Source organism: Pleurodeles waltl, chromosome 7 (assembly GCF_031143425.1).
Source record: "Pleurodeles waltl isolate 20211129_DDA chromosome 7, aPleWal1.hap1.20221129, whole genome shotgun sequence".
Lineage (NCBI taxonomy): Eukaryota > Metazoa > Chordata > Amphibia > Caudata > Salamandridae > Pleurodeles > Pleurodeles waltl.
The window spans coordinates 1,121,343,585-1,121,355,934 of NC_090446.1; the positions used below are offsets into that span (position 1 = coordinate 1,121,343,585).

A 12,350-nucleotide genomic window follows, 5' to 3' on the forward strand; every position below is an offset into this window, starting at 1 on the left:
GAACAACAGGTAGTACTAACAAAGTATTACAATCTGCGCCAAATGTATGCTCTAGGTTTGGAAAATTAGAGTTGGTCAAGGCTAAAACTAAACGTCTGCCTTGGCCCTTAGTTGGCATGGCAAATTTTCAAAAGAGCGAGAGGACAAGCATCCCAGGCAGTGTTCCAATATCTCTCTAATGTCTTTGTTAAAACCAAAGGTTGTTAAACAGGACATACAATCTACATCAACTAAAAGCAGACAAGTAAAACTGCCTTTCACAGGTGTCCCACCAACTTCTCAGTCTAACAACACCCCGGGGGTTTTGAAAAATCTATTTAACTGCCATCATTGAAACACCACCCTGCCCTCCCTAAACTCAGTTTGGTTTCTAACACTAGGGGCCCAGCGATAGTAGCATAAAATAGGGTGCACTGTCTTCCCATCTGCTGCACTTTTTTCGAGAAATACTTCTTTATCAACATAGCAGTTTCACATGGTATTTTTATTTATTCAACAGTTTATACATTCAAGTGGTGAAATAAGTACATGTTTTAATGCTAAATGGGAGACTGCCTGCGAGTGCTATCCAAAGGAGGACATAAAAAATGTATAGCCAGAAAGGTGGGTTGAAATCCCATTCTCCAGACTGGGCCCAAGAGTAGGATATGTAGGCAAATGTTTTTGAGTTCTAGCACTTGTGTTTTGAAGGTAGATTGATGTTCCATAGCTGCAAAGTCTATGTAAAGCAAGGGGTGAATTGTGTGGTTTGTGCTTTGAAAATGTAAAAGTCAAGAGCAGAATGTACAGAGTGTCACCCCAGATGGGACTTGAACCCACAATCCCTGGCTTAGAAGGCCAGTGCCTTATCCATTAGGCTACTGGGTCCATGTTGATACTGTCCTCCTCTGTCCTCCAAATACAACAACCACTCCCTATCACGTAGTCTGTGTCGCAGCTCACGTCTATGGAATCACTCATACAATACATTCACAACAAGCAATCCAAGTATAACTCCCCTCTCTTTAAAGTCCTTAAAACTATTCAAATATCTAATTTACCCTCACCTGGAAGAACAACACAATGCGGACGCTAAACTCTCCTAACTTCACTTCATATGTCACACCAAAATGCCCACTGATCGAGCCAGCAGCATACATCAAGGCAGCTCAAGGAATGCAACTGCACTTGCACTTCCAACAACATCAACCAGAACTAGCATTTCCTTCTTCTGATATACATATTTATAGAGAGATTTTTAATAATCGGTGCTTAGCAGAAAGGAGATACTTATAGCAAAAGGTTTACTTTTTGCACACTGTAGATCATTACTGGAAAGTTAGACTCTATCTGCATATTTATACATCATTTTTAATACGACTCAGAAATGTCATGCCTTTTTTTGAACAAATTATTACATGGTTTGTGAGAACGTCTAATTCAGCACTACAGCTTCTGCTTTCATTCTCCATGCCTGAAAACATAATCTTCCATATGAAACAACAAAAGACTAGGAATTTTTTGGTTTTTTTGAGTGATGGCATTGAAATGTGCAGTAAGAAATAAAGTACCTTTGTCATACATAAAAAGGATAAAGCAAGTCACCTCCGAGTTCATTCACCCCACAGAGGAATTCTGTCTTCGCCCACTTTCCTCTATATGATCAGTAAGCTACTCCACAACTTGCAATACCTTTACAACATACAACAGGGTGTGTTTTATCCCACACATCCATTTAAACATATATCTTTTCTGCTCAGACATAAAACAAGCACATTTCTCCCTTCCTATCATAGCAGTGTAGAAAATGCTCTGCTGTGGTACTTGAACAGGTGGCGAGGTAAAGTTTGTTGGAATTGGTTATTTTATCAGCACGCTTCAGTGCTAATGTTGTTAAGAAGGAAGACAATTAGGAAACAAGATAAACATCTCCAAAAAACATCTTCTTCCACCCTAGAAAGAACTCAAACTCACAATCCCTTTGTGAGTATTTGACTGCCTTACCCACTAAGTCAATGGGGTTGCACAGGAGTGCTGTTAACCAATAACTACAAACACTTTCTAAAAATACAACACCTATTCTACATGTTTGTCGCTCCCACTCAGGTATAAAAGAAGTCCATATCACCTTTAAAGAGTCCCCAGCTGTGGTGATTAAAGTTTGAAATGGCTGCATTTAAGGGAACTAGTTAATCCATCATGCTTCAGTCCCACTGTTCTTACGAGTGAAGGACCTGGTGTGGCAGACTCCTACGATATAATTTGGCCATCTTGTTTGTTCACAATATATGCACTCTTAAGGGAACAACAGGTAGTACTAACAAAGTATTACAATCTGCGCCAAATGTATGCTCTAGGTTTGGAAAATTAGAGTTGGTCAAGGCTAAAACTAAACGTCTGCCTTGGCCCTTAGTTGGCATGGCAAATTTTCAAAAGAGCGAGAGGACAAGCATCCCAGGCAGTGTTCCAATATCTCTCTAATGTCTTTGTTAAAACCAAAGGTTGTTAAACAGGACATACAATCTACATCAACTAAAAGCAGACAAGTAAAACTGCCTTTCACAGGTGTCCCACCAACTTCTCAGTCTAACAACACCCCGGGGGTTTTGAAAAATCTATTTAACTGCCATCATTGAAACACCACCCTGCCCTCCCTAAACTCAGTTTGGTTTCTAACACTAGGGGCCCAGCGATAGTAGCATAAAATAGGGTGCACTGTCTTCCCATCTGCTGCACTTTTTTCGAGAAATACTTCTTTATCAACATAGCAGTTTCACATGGTATTTTTATTTATTCAACAGTTTATACATTCAAGTGGTGAAATAAGTACATGTTTTAATGCTAAATGGGAGACTGCCTGCGAGTGCTATCCAAAGGAGGACATAAAAAATGTATAGGCAGAAAGGTGGATTCAAATCCCATTCTCCAGACTGGGTCCAAGAGTAGAATATGTAGGCAAATGTTTTTGAGTTCCAGCACTTGTGTTTTGAAGGTAGATTGATGTTCCATAGCTGCAAAGTCTATGAAAAGAAAGGTCTGAATTGTGTGGTTTGTGCTTTGAAAATGTGAAAGTCTAGAGCCGAATGTACAGAGTTTCACCCCAGATGGTACTTGAACCTATAATCCCTGGCTTTAGAGGCCAGTGCCTTATCTATAAGGCCACTGGGGCCATGTTGATACTGCGCTCCCCTGTCCTCCAAATACAAGATCAACTCCCTATCATGTGGTCTCTGCCGCAGTTTAAGTCTATGGAATCACTTATACAATACATTCACAACTCGCAATCCATGGATAACTCCCCTCTCTTTAAAGTCCTTACAACTATTCAAATATCTAATATACCCTCACCTGGAAGTACAACACAATGCGGATGCTAAACTCTCCTAACTTCACTTCACATGTCACAACAAAATGCCCACTGCTCGAGCCAGCAGGAAACATCAAGGCAGCTCAAGGAATACAACTGCACTTGCAGTTCCAACAACATCAACCCGAACTAGCATTTCCTTCTTCTGATATACATATTTATAGGGAGATTTTTAATGATCGGTGCTTAGCAGAAAAGAGATACTTATGGCAAAAGGTTTACTTTTTGCGCACTGTAGATCATTACTGGAAAGATAGACTCTATCTGCATATTTACACATCATTTTTAATATGACTCAGAAATGTCATGCCTTTTTTTGAAGAAATTAATACATGGTTTGTGAGAACGTCTAATTCAGGACTACAGCTTCTGCTTTCATTCTCCATGCCTGAAAACGTAATCTTCCATATGAAACAACAAAAGACTAGGAATTTTTTGTTTCTTTTGAGTGATGGCATTGAAATGTGCAGTAAGAAATAAAGTACCTTTGTCATACATAAAAAGGATAACGCAATTCACCTCCGAGTTCATTCACCCCACAGAGGAATTCTGTCTTCGCCCACTTTCCTCTATGTGATCACTAAGCTACTCCACAACTTGCAATACCTTTACAACATACGACAGGGTGTGTTTATCCCACACATCCATTCAAACAGATATCTTTTCTGCTCAGACATAAAACAAGCACATTTCTCCAATCCTATCCTAGCAGTGGAGAAAATGCTCTGCTGTGGTACTTGAACAGGTGGCGGAGTAAAGTTTGTTGGAATTGGTTATTTTATCAGCACGCTTCAGTGCTAATGTTGTTAAGAAGGAAGACCCTTAGGAAACTAGATAAACATCTCCAAAACACACCTTCTTCCATCCCAGAAAGAACTCAAACCCACAATCCCTTTGTGAGTATTTGACTGCCTTACCCATTAGGCCAACGGGGCTGCACAGGAGTGCTGTTAACCAATAGCTACAAACACTTTCTAAAAATACGACACATATCCTACATGTTTGTCGCTCCCCCTCAGGTATAAAAGAAGTTCATATCACCTTTAAGAGTCCCCAGCTGTGGTGATTAAAGTTTGAAATGGCTGCATTTAAGGGAACTAGTTAATCCATCATGCTTCAGTCCCACCATTCTCACGAGTGAAGGACCTGGTGTGGCAGACTCCTATGATATAATTTGGCCATCTTGTTTGTTCACAATATATGCACTCTTAAGGGAACAACAGGTAGTACTAACAAAGTATTACAATCTGCGCCAAATGTATGCTCTAGGTTTGGAAAATTAGAGTTGGGCAACTCTAAAACTAAACGTCTGCCTTGGCCCTTAGTTGGTATGGCAAATTTTCAAAATAGAGAGAGGACAAGCATCCCAGGCAGTGTCCCAATATCTCTCTAATGTCCTTGTTGAAACCAAAGGTTGTTAAACAGGACATACAATCGACATCAACTAAAAGCAGACAAGTAAAGCTGCCTTTCACAGGTGTCCCATCAACTTCTCAGTCTAACAACACCCCGGGTGTTTTGAAAAATCTATTTAACTGCCATCATTGAAACACCACCCTGCCCTCCCTAAACTCAGTTTGGTTTCTAAGACTAGGGGCCCAGCGATAGTAGCATAAAATAGGGTGCACTGTCTTCCCATCTGCTGCACTTTTTTCAAGAAATACTTCTTTATCAACATAGCAGTTTCACATGGTATTTTTATTTATTCAACAGTTTTTACATTCAAGTGGTGAAATAAGTACATGTTTTAATGCTAAATGGGAGACTGCCTGCGAGTGCTATCCAAAGGAGGACATAAAAAATGTCTAGCCAGAAAGGTGGGTTGAAATCCCATTCTCCAGACTGGGCCCAAGAGTAGGGTATGTAGGCAAATGCTTTTGAGTTCCAGCACTTGTGTTTTGAAGGTAGATTGATGTTCAATAGCTGCAAAGTCTATGTAAAGCAAGGGCTGAATTGTGTGGTTTGTGCTTTATAAATGTAAAAGTCAAGAGCCGAATGTACAGAGTTTCACCCCAGATGGGACTTGAACCCACAATCTCTGGCTTCTGAGGACAGTGCCTTATCCATTAGGCCACTGGGGCCATGTTGATACTGCTCTCCCCTGTCCTCCAAATACAAGATCCACTCCCTATCATGTGGTCTCTACTGCAGTTTAAGTCTATGGAATCACTTATACAATACATTCACAACAAGCAATCCATGGATAACTCCCCTCTCTTTAAAGTCCTTACAACTATTCAAATATCTAATATACCCTCACCTGGAAGAACAACACAATGCGGACGCTAAACTCTCCTAACTTCACTTCACATGTCACAACAAAATGCCCACTGCTCGAGCCATCAGGAAAATCAAGGCAGCTCAAGGAATACAACTGCACTTGCAGTTCCAACAACATCAACCAGAACTAGCATTTCCTTCTTCTGATATACATATTTATAGAGAGATTTTTAATGATCGGTGCTTAGCAGAAAGGAGATACTTATTGCAAAAGGTTTACTTTTTGCACACTGTAGATCATTACTGGAAAGATAGACTCTATCTGCATATTTACACATCATTTTTAATATGACTCAGAAATGTCATGCCTTTTTTTGAACAAATTATTACATGGTTTGTGAGAACGTCTAATTTAGCACTACAGCTTCTGCTTTCATTCTCCATGCCTGAAAACATAATCTTCCATATGAAACAACAAAAGACTAGGATTTTTTTTGTTTTTTTTGAGTGATGGCATTGAAATGTGCAGTAAGAAATAAAGTACCTTTGTCATACATAAAAAGGATAACGCAAGTCACCTCCGAGTTCATTCACCCCACAGAGGAATTCTGTCTTGGCCCACTTTCCTCTATATGATCACTAAGCTACTCCACAACTTGCAATACCTTTACAACATACGACAGGGTGTGTTTTATCCCACACATCCATTCAAACATATATCTTTTCTGCTCAGACATAAAACAAGCACATTTCTCCATTCCTATCCTAGCAGTGGAGAAAATGCTCTGCTGTGGTACTTGAACAGGTGGCGGAGTAAAGTTTGTTGGAATTGGTTATTTTATCAGCACGCTTCAGTGGTAATGTTGTTAAGAAGGAAGACCGTTAGGAAACTAGATAAACATCTCACAAATATATCTTCTTCCACCCCAGAAAGAACTCAAACCCATAATCCCTTTGTGAGTATTTGACTGCCTTACCCATTAGGCCAACAGGGTTGCACAGGAGTGCTGTTAACCAATAGCTACAAACACTTTCTAAAAATATGACACATATTCTACATGTTTGTCGCTCCCACTCAGGTATAAAAGAAGTCCATATCACCTTTAAAGAGTCCCCAGCTGTGGTGATTAAAGTTTGAAATGGCTGCATTTAAGGGAACTAGTTAATCCATCATGCTTCAGTCCCACTGTCCTTACGAGTGAAGGACCTGGTGTGGCAGACTCCTACGATATAATTTGGCCATCTTGTTTATTCACAATATATGCACTCTTAAGGGAACAACAGGTAGTACTAACAAAGTATTACAATCTGTGCCAAATGTATGCTCTAGGTTTGGAAAATTAGAGTTGGTCAAGGCTAAAACTAAACATCTGCCTTGGCCCTTAGTTGGCATGGCAAATTTTCAAAATAGCGAGAGGACAAGCATCCCAGGCAGTGTCCCAATATCTCTCTAATGTCCTTGTTAAAACCAAAGGTTGTTAAACAGGACATACAATCTACATCAACTAAAAGCAGACAAGTAAAGCTGCCTTTCACAGGTGTCCCACCAACTTCTCAGTCTAACAACACCCCGGGTGTTTTGAAAAATATATTTAACTGCCATCATTGAAACACCACCCTGCCCTCCCTAAACTCAGTTTGGTTTCTAAGACTAGGGTCCCAGCGATAGTAGCATAAAATAGGGTGCACTGTCTTCCCATCTGCTGCACTTTTTTCGAGAAATACTTCCTTATCAACATAGCAGTTTCACATGCTATTTTTATTTATTCAACAGTTTATACATTCAAGTGGTGAAATAAGTACGTTTTAATGCTAAATGGGAGACTGCCTGCGAGTGCTATCCAAAGGAGGACATAAAAAATGTCTAGCCAGAAAGGTGGGTTGAAATCCCATTCTCCAGACTGTGCCCAAGAGTAGGATATGTAGGCAAATGTTTTTGAGTTCCAGCACTTGTGTTTTGAAGGTAGATTGATGTTCCATAGCTGCAAAGTCTATGTAAAGAAAGGTCTGAATTGTGTGGTTTGTGCTTTGAAAATGTGAAAGTCTAGAGCCGAATGTACAGAGTTTCACCCCAGATGGTGCTTGAACCTACAATCCCTGGCTTTAGAGGCCAGTGCCTTATCCATAAGGCCACTGGGGCCATGTTGATACTGCTCTCCCCTGTCCTCCAAATACAAGATCAACTCCCTATCATGTGGTCTCTACCGCAGTTTAAGTCTATGGAATCACTTATACAATACATTCACAACTCGCAATCCATGGATAACTCCCCTCTCTTTAAAGTCCTTACAACTATTCAAATATCTAATATACCCTCACCTGGAAGTACAACACAATGCGGACGCTAAACTCTCCTAACTTCACTTCACATGTCACAACAAAATGCCCACTGCTCGAGCCAGCAGGAAACATCAAGGCAGCTCAAGGAATACAACTGCACTTGCAGTTCCAACAACATCAACCCGAACTAGCATTTCCTTCTTCTGATATACATATTTATAGGGAGATTTTTAATGATCGGTGCTTAGCAGAAAAGAGATACTTATGGCAAAAGGTTTACTTTTTGCACACTGTAGATCATTACTGGAAAGATAGACTCTATCTGCATATTTACACATCATTTTTAATATGACTCAGAAATGTCATGCCTTTTTTTGAAGAAATTAATACATGGTTTGTGAGAACGTCTAATTCAGCACTACAGCTTCTGCTTTCATTCTCCATGCCTGAAAACATAATCTTCCATATGAAACAACAAAAGACTAGGAATTTTTTGTTTCTTTTGAGTGATGGCATTGAAATGTGCAGTAAGAAATAAAGTACCTTTGTCATACATAAAAAGGATAACGCAAGTCACCTCCGAGTTCATTCACCCAACAGAGGAATTCTGTCTTCGCCCACTTTCCTCTATGTGATGACTAAGCTACTCCACAACTTGCAATACCTTTACAACATACGACAGGGTGTGTTTATCCCACACATCCATTCAAACAGATATCTTTTCTGCTCAGACATAAAACAAGCACATTTCTCCAATCCTATCCTAGCAGTGGAGAAAATGCTCTGCTGTGGTACTTGAACAGGTGGCGGAGTAAAGTTTGTTGGAATTGGTTATTTTATCAGCATGCTTCAGTGCTAATGTTGTTAAGAAGGAAGACCCTTAGGAAACTAGATAAACATCTCCAAAATACACCTTCTTCCACCCCAGAAAGAACTCAAACCCACAATCCCTTTGTGAGTATTTGACTGGCTTACCCATTAGGCCAACGGGGTTGCACAGGAGTGCTGTTAACCAATAGCTACAAACACTTTCTAAAAATACGACACATATTCTACATGTTTGTCGCTCCCCCTCAGGTATAAAAGAAGTTCATATCACCTTTAAGAGTCCCCAGCTGTAGTGATTAAAGTTTGAAATGGCTGCATTTAAGGGAACTAGTTAATCCATCATGCTTCAGTCCCACTGTTCTCACGAGAGAAGGACCTGGTGTGGCAGACTCCTATGATATAATTTGGCCATCTTGTTTGTTCACAATATATGCACTCTTAAGGGAACAACAGGTAGTACTAACAAAGTATTACAATCTGCGCCAAATGTATGCTCTAGGTTTGGAAAATTAGAGTTGGGCAACTCTAAAACTAAACGTCTGCCTTGGCCCTTAGTTGGAATAGCAAATTTTCAAACTAGAGAGAGGACAAGCATCCCAGGCAGTGTCCCAATATCTCTCTAATGTCCTTGTTGAAACCAAAGGTTGTTAAACAGGACATACAATCTACATCAACTAAAAGCAGACAAGTAAAGCTGCCTTTCACAGGTGTCCCATCAACTTCTCAGTCTAACAACACCCCGGGTGTTTTGAAAAATCTATTTAACTGCCATCATTGAAACACCACCCTGCCCTCCCTAAACTCAGTTTGGTTTCTAAGACTAGGGGCCCAGCGATAGTAGCATAAAATAGGGTGCACTGTCTTCCCATCTGCTGCACTTTTTTCGAGAAATACTTCTTTATCAACATAGCAGTTTCACATGGTATTTTTATTTATTCAACAGTTTATACATTCAAGTGGTGAAATAAGTACATGTTTTAATGCTAAATGGGAGACTGCCTGCGAGTGCTATCCAAAGGAGGACATAAAAAATGTCTAGCCAGAAAGGTGGGTTGAAATCCCATTCTCCAGACTGGGCCCAAGAGTGGTGTATGTAGGCAAATGTTTTTGAGTTCCAGCACTTGTGTTTTGAAGGTAGATTGATGTTACATAGCTGCAGCGTCTATGTAAAGCAAGGGCTGAATTGTGTGGTTTGTGCTTTGAAAATGTAAAAGTCTAGAGCTGAATGTTCAGAGTTCCACCCCAGATGGGACTTGAACCCACAATCCCTGGCTTAGGAGGCCAGTGCCTTATCCATTAGGCCACTGGGGCCATGTTAATACTGCTCTCCCCTGTCCTCCAAATACAAGATCCACTCCCTATCATGTGGTCTCTACCGCAGTTTAAGTCTATGGAATCACTTATACAATACATTCACAACAAACAATCCATGGATAACTCCCCTCTCTTTAAAGTCCTTACAACTATTCAAATATTTAATATACCCTCACCTGGAAGAACAACACAATGCGGACGCTAAACTCTCCTAACTTCACTTCACATGTCACAACAAAATGCCCACTGCTCGAGCCATCAGGAAACATCGAGGCAGCTCAAGGAATACAACTGCACTTGCAGTTCCAACAACATCAACCAGAACTAGCATTTCCTTCTTCTGATATACATATTTATAGAGAGATTTTTAATGATCGGTGCTTAGCAGAAAGGAGATACTTATGGCAAAAGGTTTACTTTTTGCACACTGTAGATCATTACTGGAAATATAGACTCTATCTGCATATTTACACATCATTTTTAATATGACTCAGAAATGTCATGCCTTTTTTTGAACAAATTATTACATGGTTTGTGATAACGTCTAATTCAGCACTACAGCTTCTGCTTTCATTCTCCATGCCTGAAAACATAATCTTCCATATGAAACAACAAAAGACTAGGAATTTTTTGTTTTTTTTGAGTGATGGCATTGAAATGTGCAGTAAGAAATAAAGTACCTTTGTCATACATAAAAAGGATAACGCAAGTCACCTCCGAGTTCATTCACCCCACAGAGGAATTCTGTCTTCGCCCACTTTCCTCTATATGATCACTAAGCTACTCCACAACTTGCAATACCTTTACAACATACGACAGGGTGTGTTTTATCCCACACATCCATTCAAACATATATAATTTCTGCTCAGACATAAGACACGCACATTTCTCCATTCCTATCCTAGCAGTGGAGAAAATGCTCTGCTGTGGTACTTGAACAGGTGGCGGAGTAAAGTTTGTTGGAATTGGTTATTTTATCAGCAGGCTTCAGTGCTAATGTTGTTAAGAAGGAAGACACTTAGGAAACTAGATAAACATCTCCAAAATGCATCTTCTACCACCCCAGAAAGAACTCAAACCCACAATCCCTTTGTGAGTATTTGACTGCCTTACCCATTATGCCAAAGGGGTTGCACAGGAGTGCTGTTAACCAATAGCTACAAACACTTTTTAAAAATACGACACATATTCTACATGTTTGTTGCTCCCACTCAGGTATAAAAGAAGTCCATATCACCTTTAAAGAGTCCCCAGCTGTGGTGATTAAAGTTTGAAATGGCTGCATTTAAGGGAACTAGTTAATCCATCATGCTTCAGTCCCACTGTTCTTACGAGTGAAGGACCTGGTGTGGCAGACTCCTACGATATGATTTGGCCATCTTGTTTGTTCACAATATATGCACTCTTAAGGGAACAACAGGTAGTACTAACAAAGTATTACAATCTGCGCCAAATGTATGCTCTAGGTTTGGAAAATTAGAGTTGGGCAAGGCTAAAACTAAACGTCTGCCTTGGCCCTTAGTTGGCATAGCAAATTTTCAAAATAGCGAGAGGACAAGGATCCCAGGCAGTGTCCCAATATCTCTCTAATGTCCTTGTTAAAACCAAAGGTTGTTAAACAGGACATACAATCTACATCAACTAAAAGCAGACAAGTAAAGCTAGCTTTCACAGGTGTCCCACCAACTTCTCAGTCTAACAACACCCCGGGTGTTTTGAAAAATCTATTTAACTGCCATCATTGAAACACCACCCTGCCCTCCCTAAACTCAGTTTGGTTTCTAAGACTAGGGGCCCAGCGATAGTAGCATAAAATAGGGTGCACTGTCTTCCCATCTGCTGCACTTTTTTCGAGAAATACTTCTTTATCAACATAGCAGTTTCAGATGGTATTTTTATTTATTCAACAGTTTATACATTCAAGTGGTGAAATAAGTACATGTTTTAATGCTAAATGGGAGACTGCCTGCGAGTGCTATCCAAAGGAGGACATAAAAAATGTCTAGCCAGAAAGGTGGGTTGAAATCCCATTCTCCAGACTGGGCCCAAGAGTAGGATATGTAGGCAAATGTTTTTGAGTTCCAGCACTTGTGTTTTGAAGGTAGATTGATGTTCCATAGCTGCAAAGTCTATGTAAAGCAAGGGCTGAATTGTGTGGTTTGCGCTTTGAAAATGTAAAAGTCAAGAGCAGAATGTACAGAGTTTCACCCCAGATGGGACTTGAACCCACAATTCCTGGCTTAAGAAGCCAGTGCCTTGGCCATTAGGCCACTGGAGCCATGTTGATACCACTCTCCCCTGTCCTCCAAATACAAGATCCACTCCCTATAATGTGCTCTCTACCGCAGTTTCAGTCTATGGA

The 12,350-nt window shown here is 40.2% G+C and overlaps 2 non-coding genes across 2 annotated transcripts; both read right to left on the reverse strand.

Annotated features, from left to right (window-relative positions):
• Window positions 1-791: 791 nt before the first annotated feature.
• Window positions 792-867, reverse strand: TRNAR-UCU (transfer RNA arginine (anticodon UCU)). Its single transcript has one exon. It is a non-coding gene; the product is annotated as a tRNA-Arg (tRNA).
• A 9,045-nt stretch (window positions 868-9,912) lies between these two features.
• Window positions 9,913-9,985, reverse strand: TRNAR-CCU (transfer RNA arginine (anticodon CCU)). The gene has a single exon. It is a non-coding gene; the product is annotated as a tRNA-Arg (tRNA).
• Between the last annotated feature and the right edge of the window lie 2,365 nt (window positions 9,986-12,350).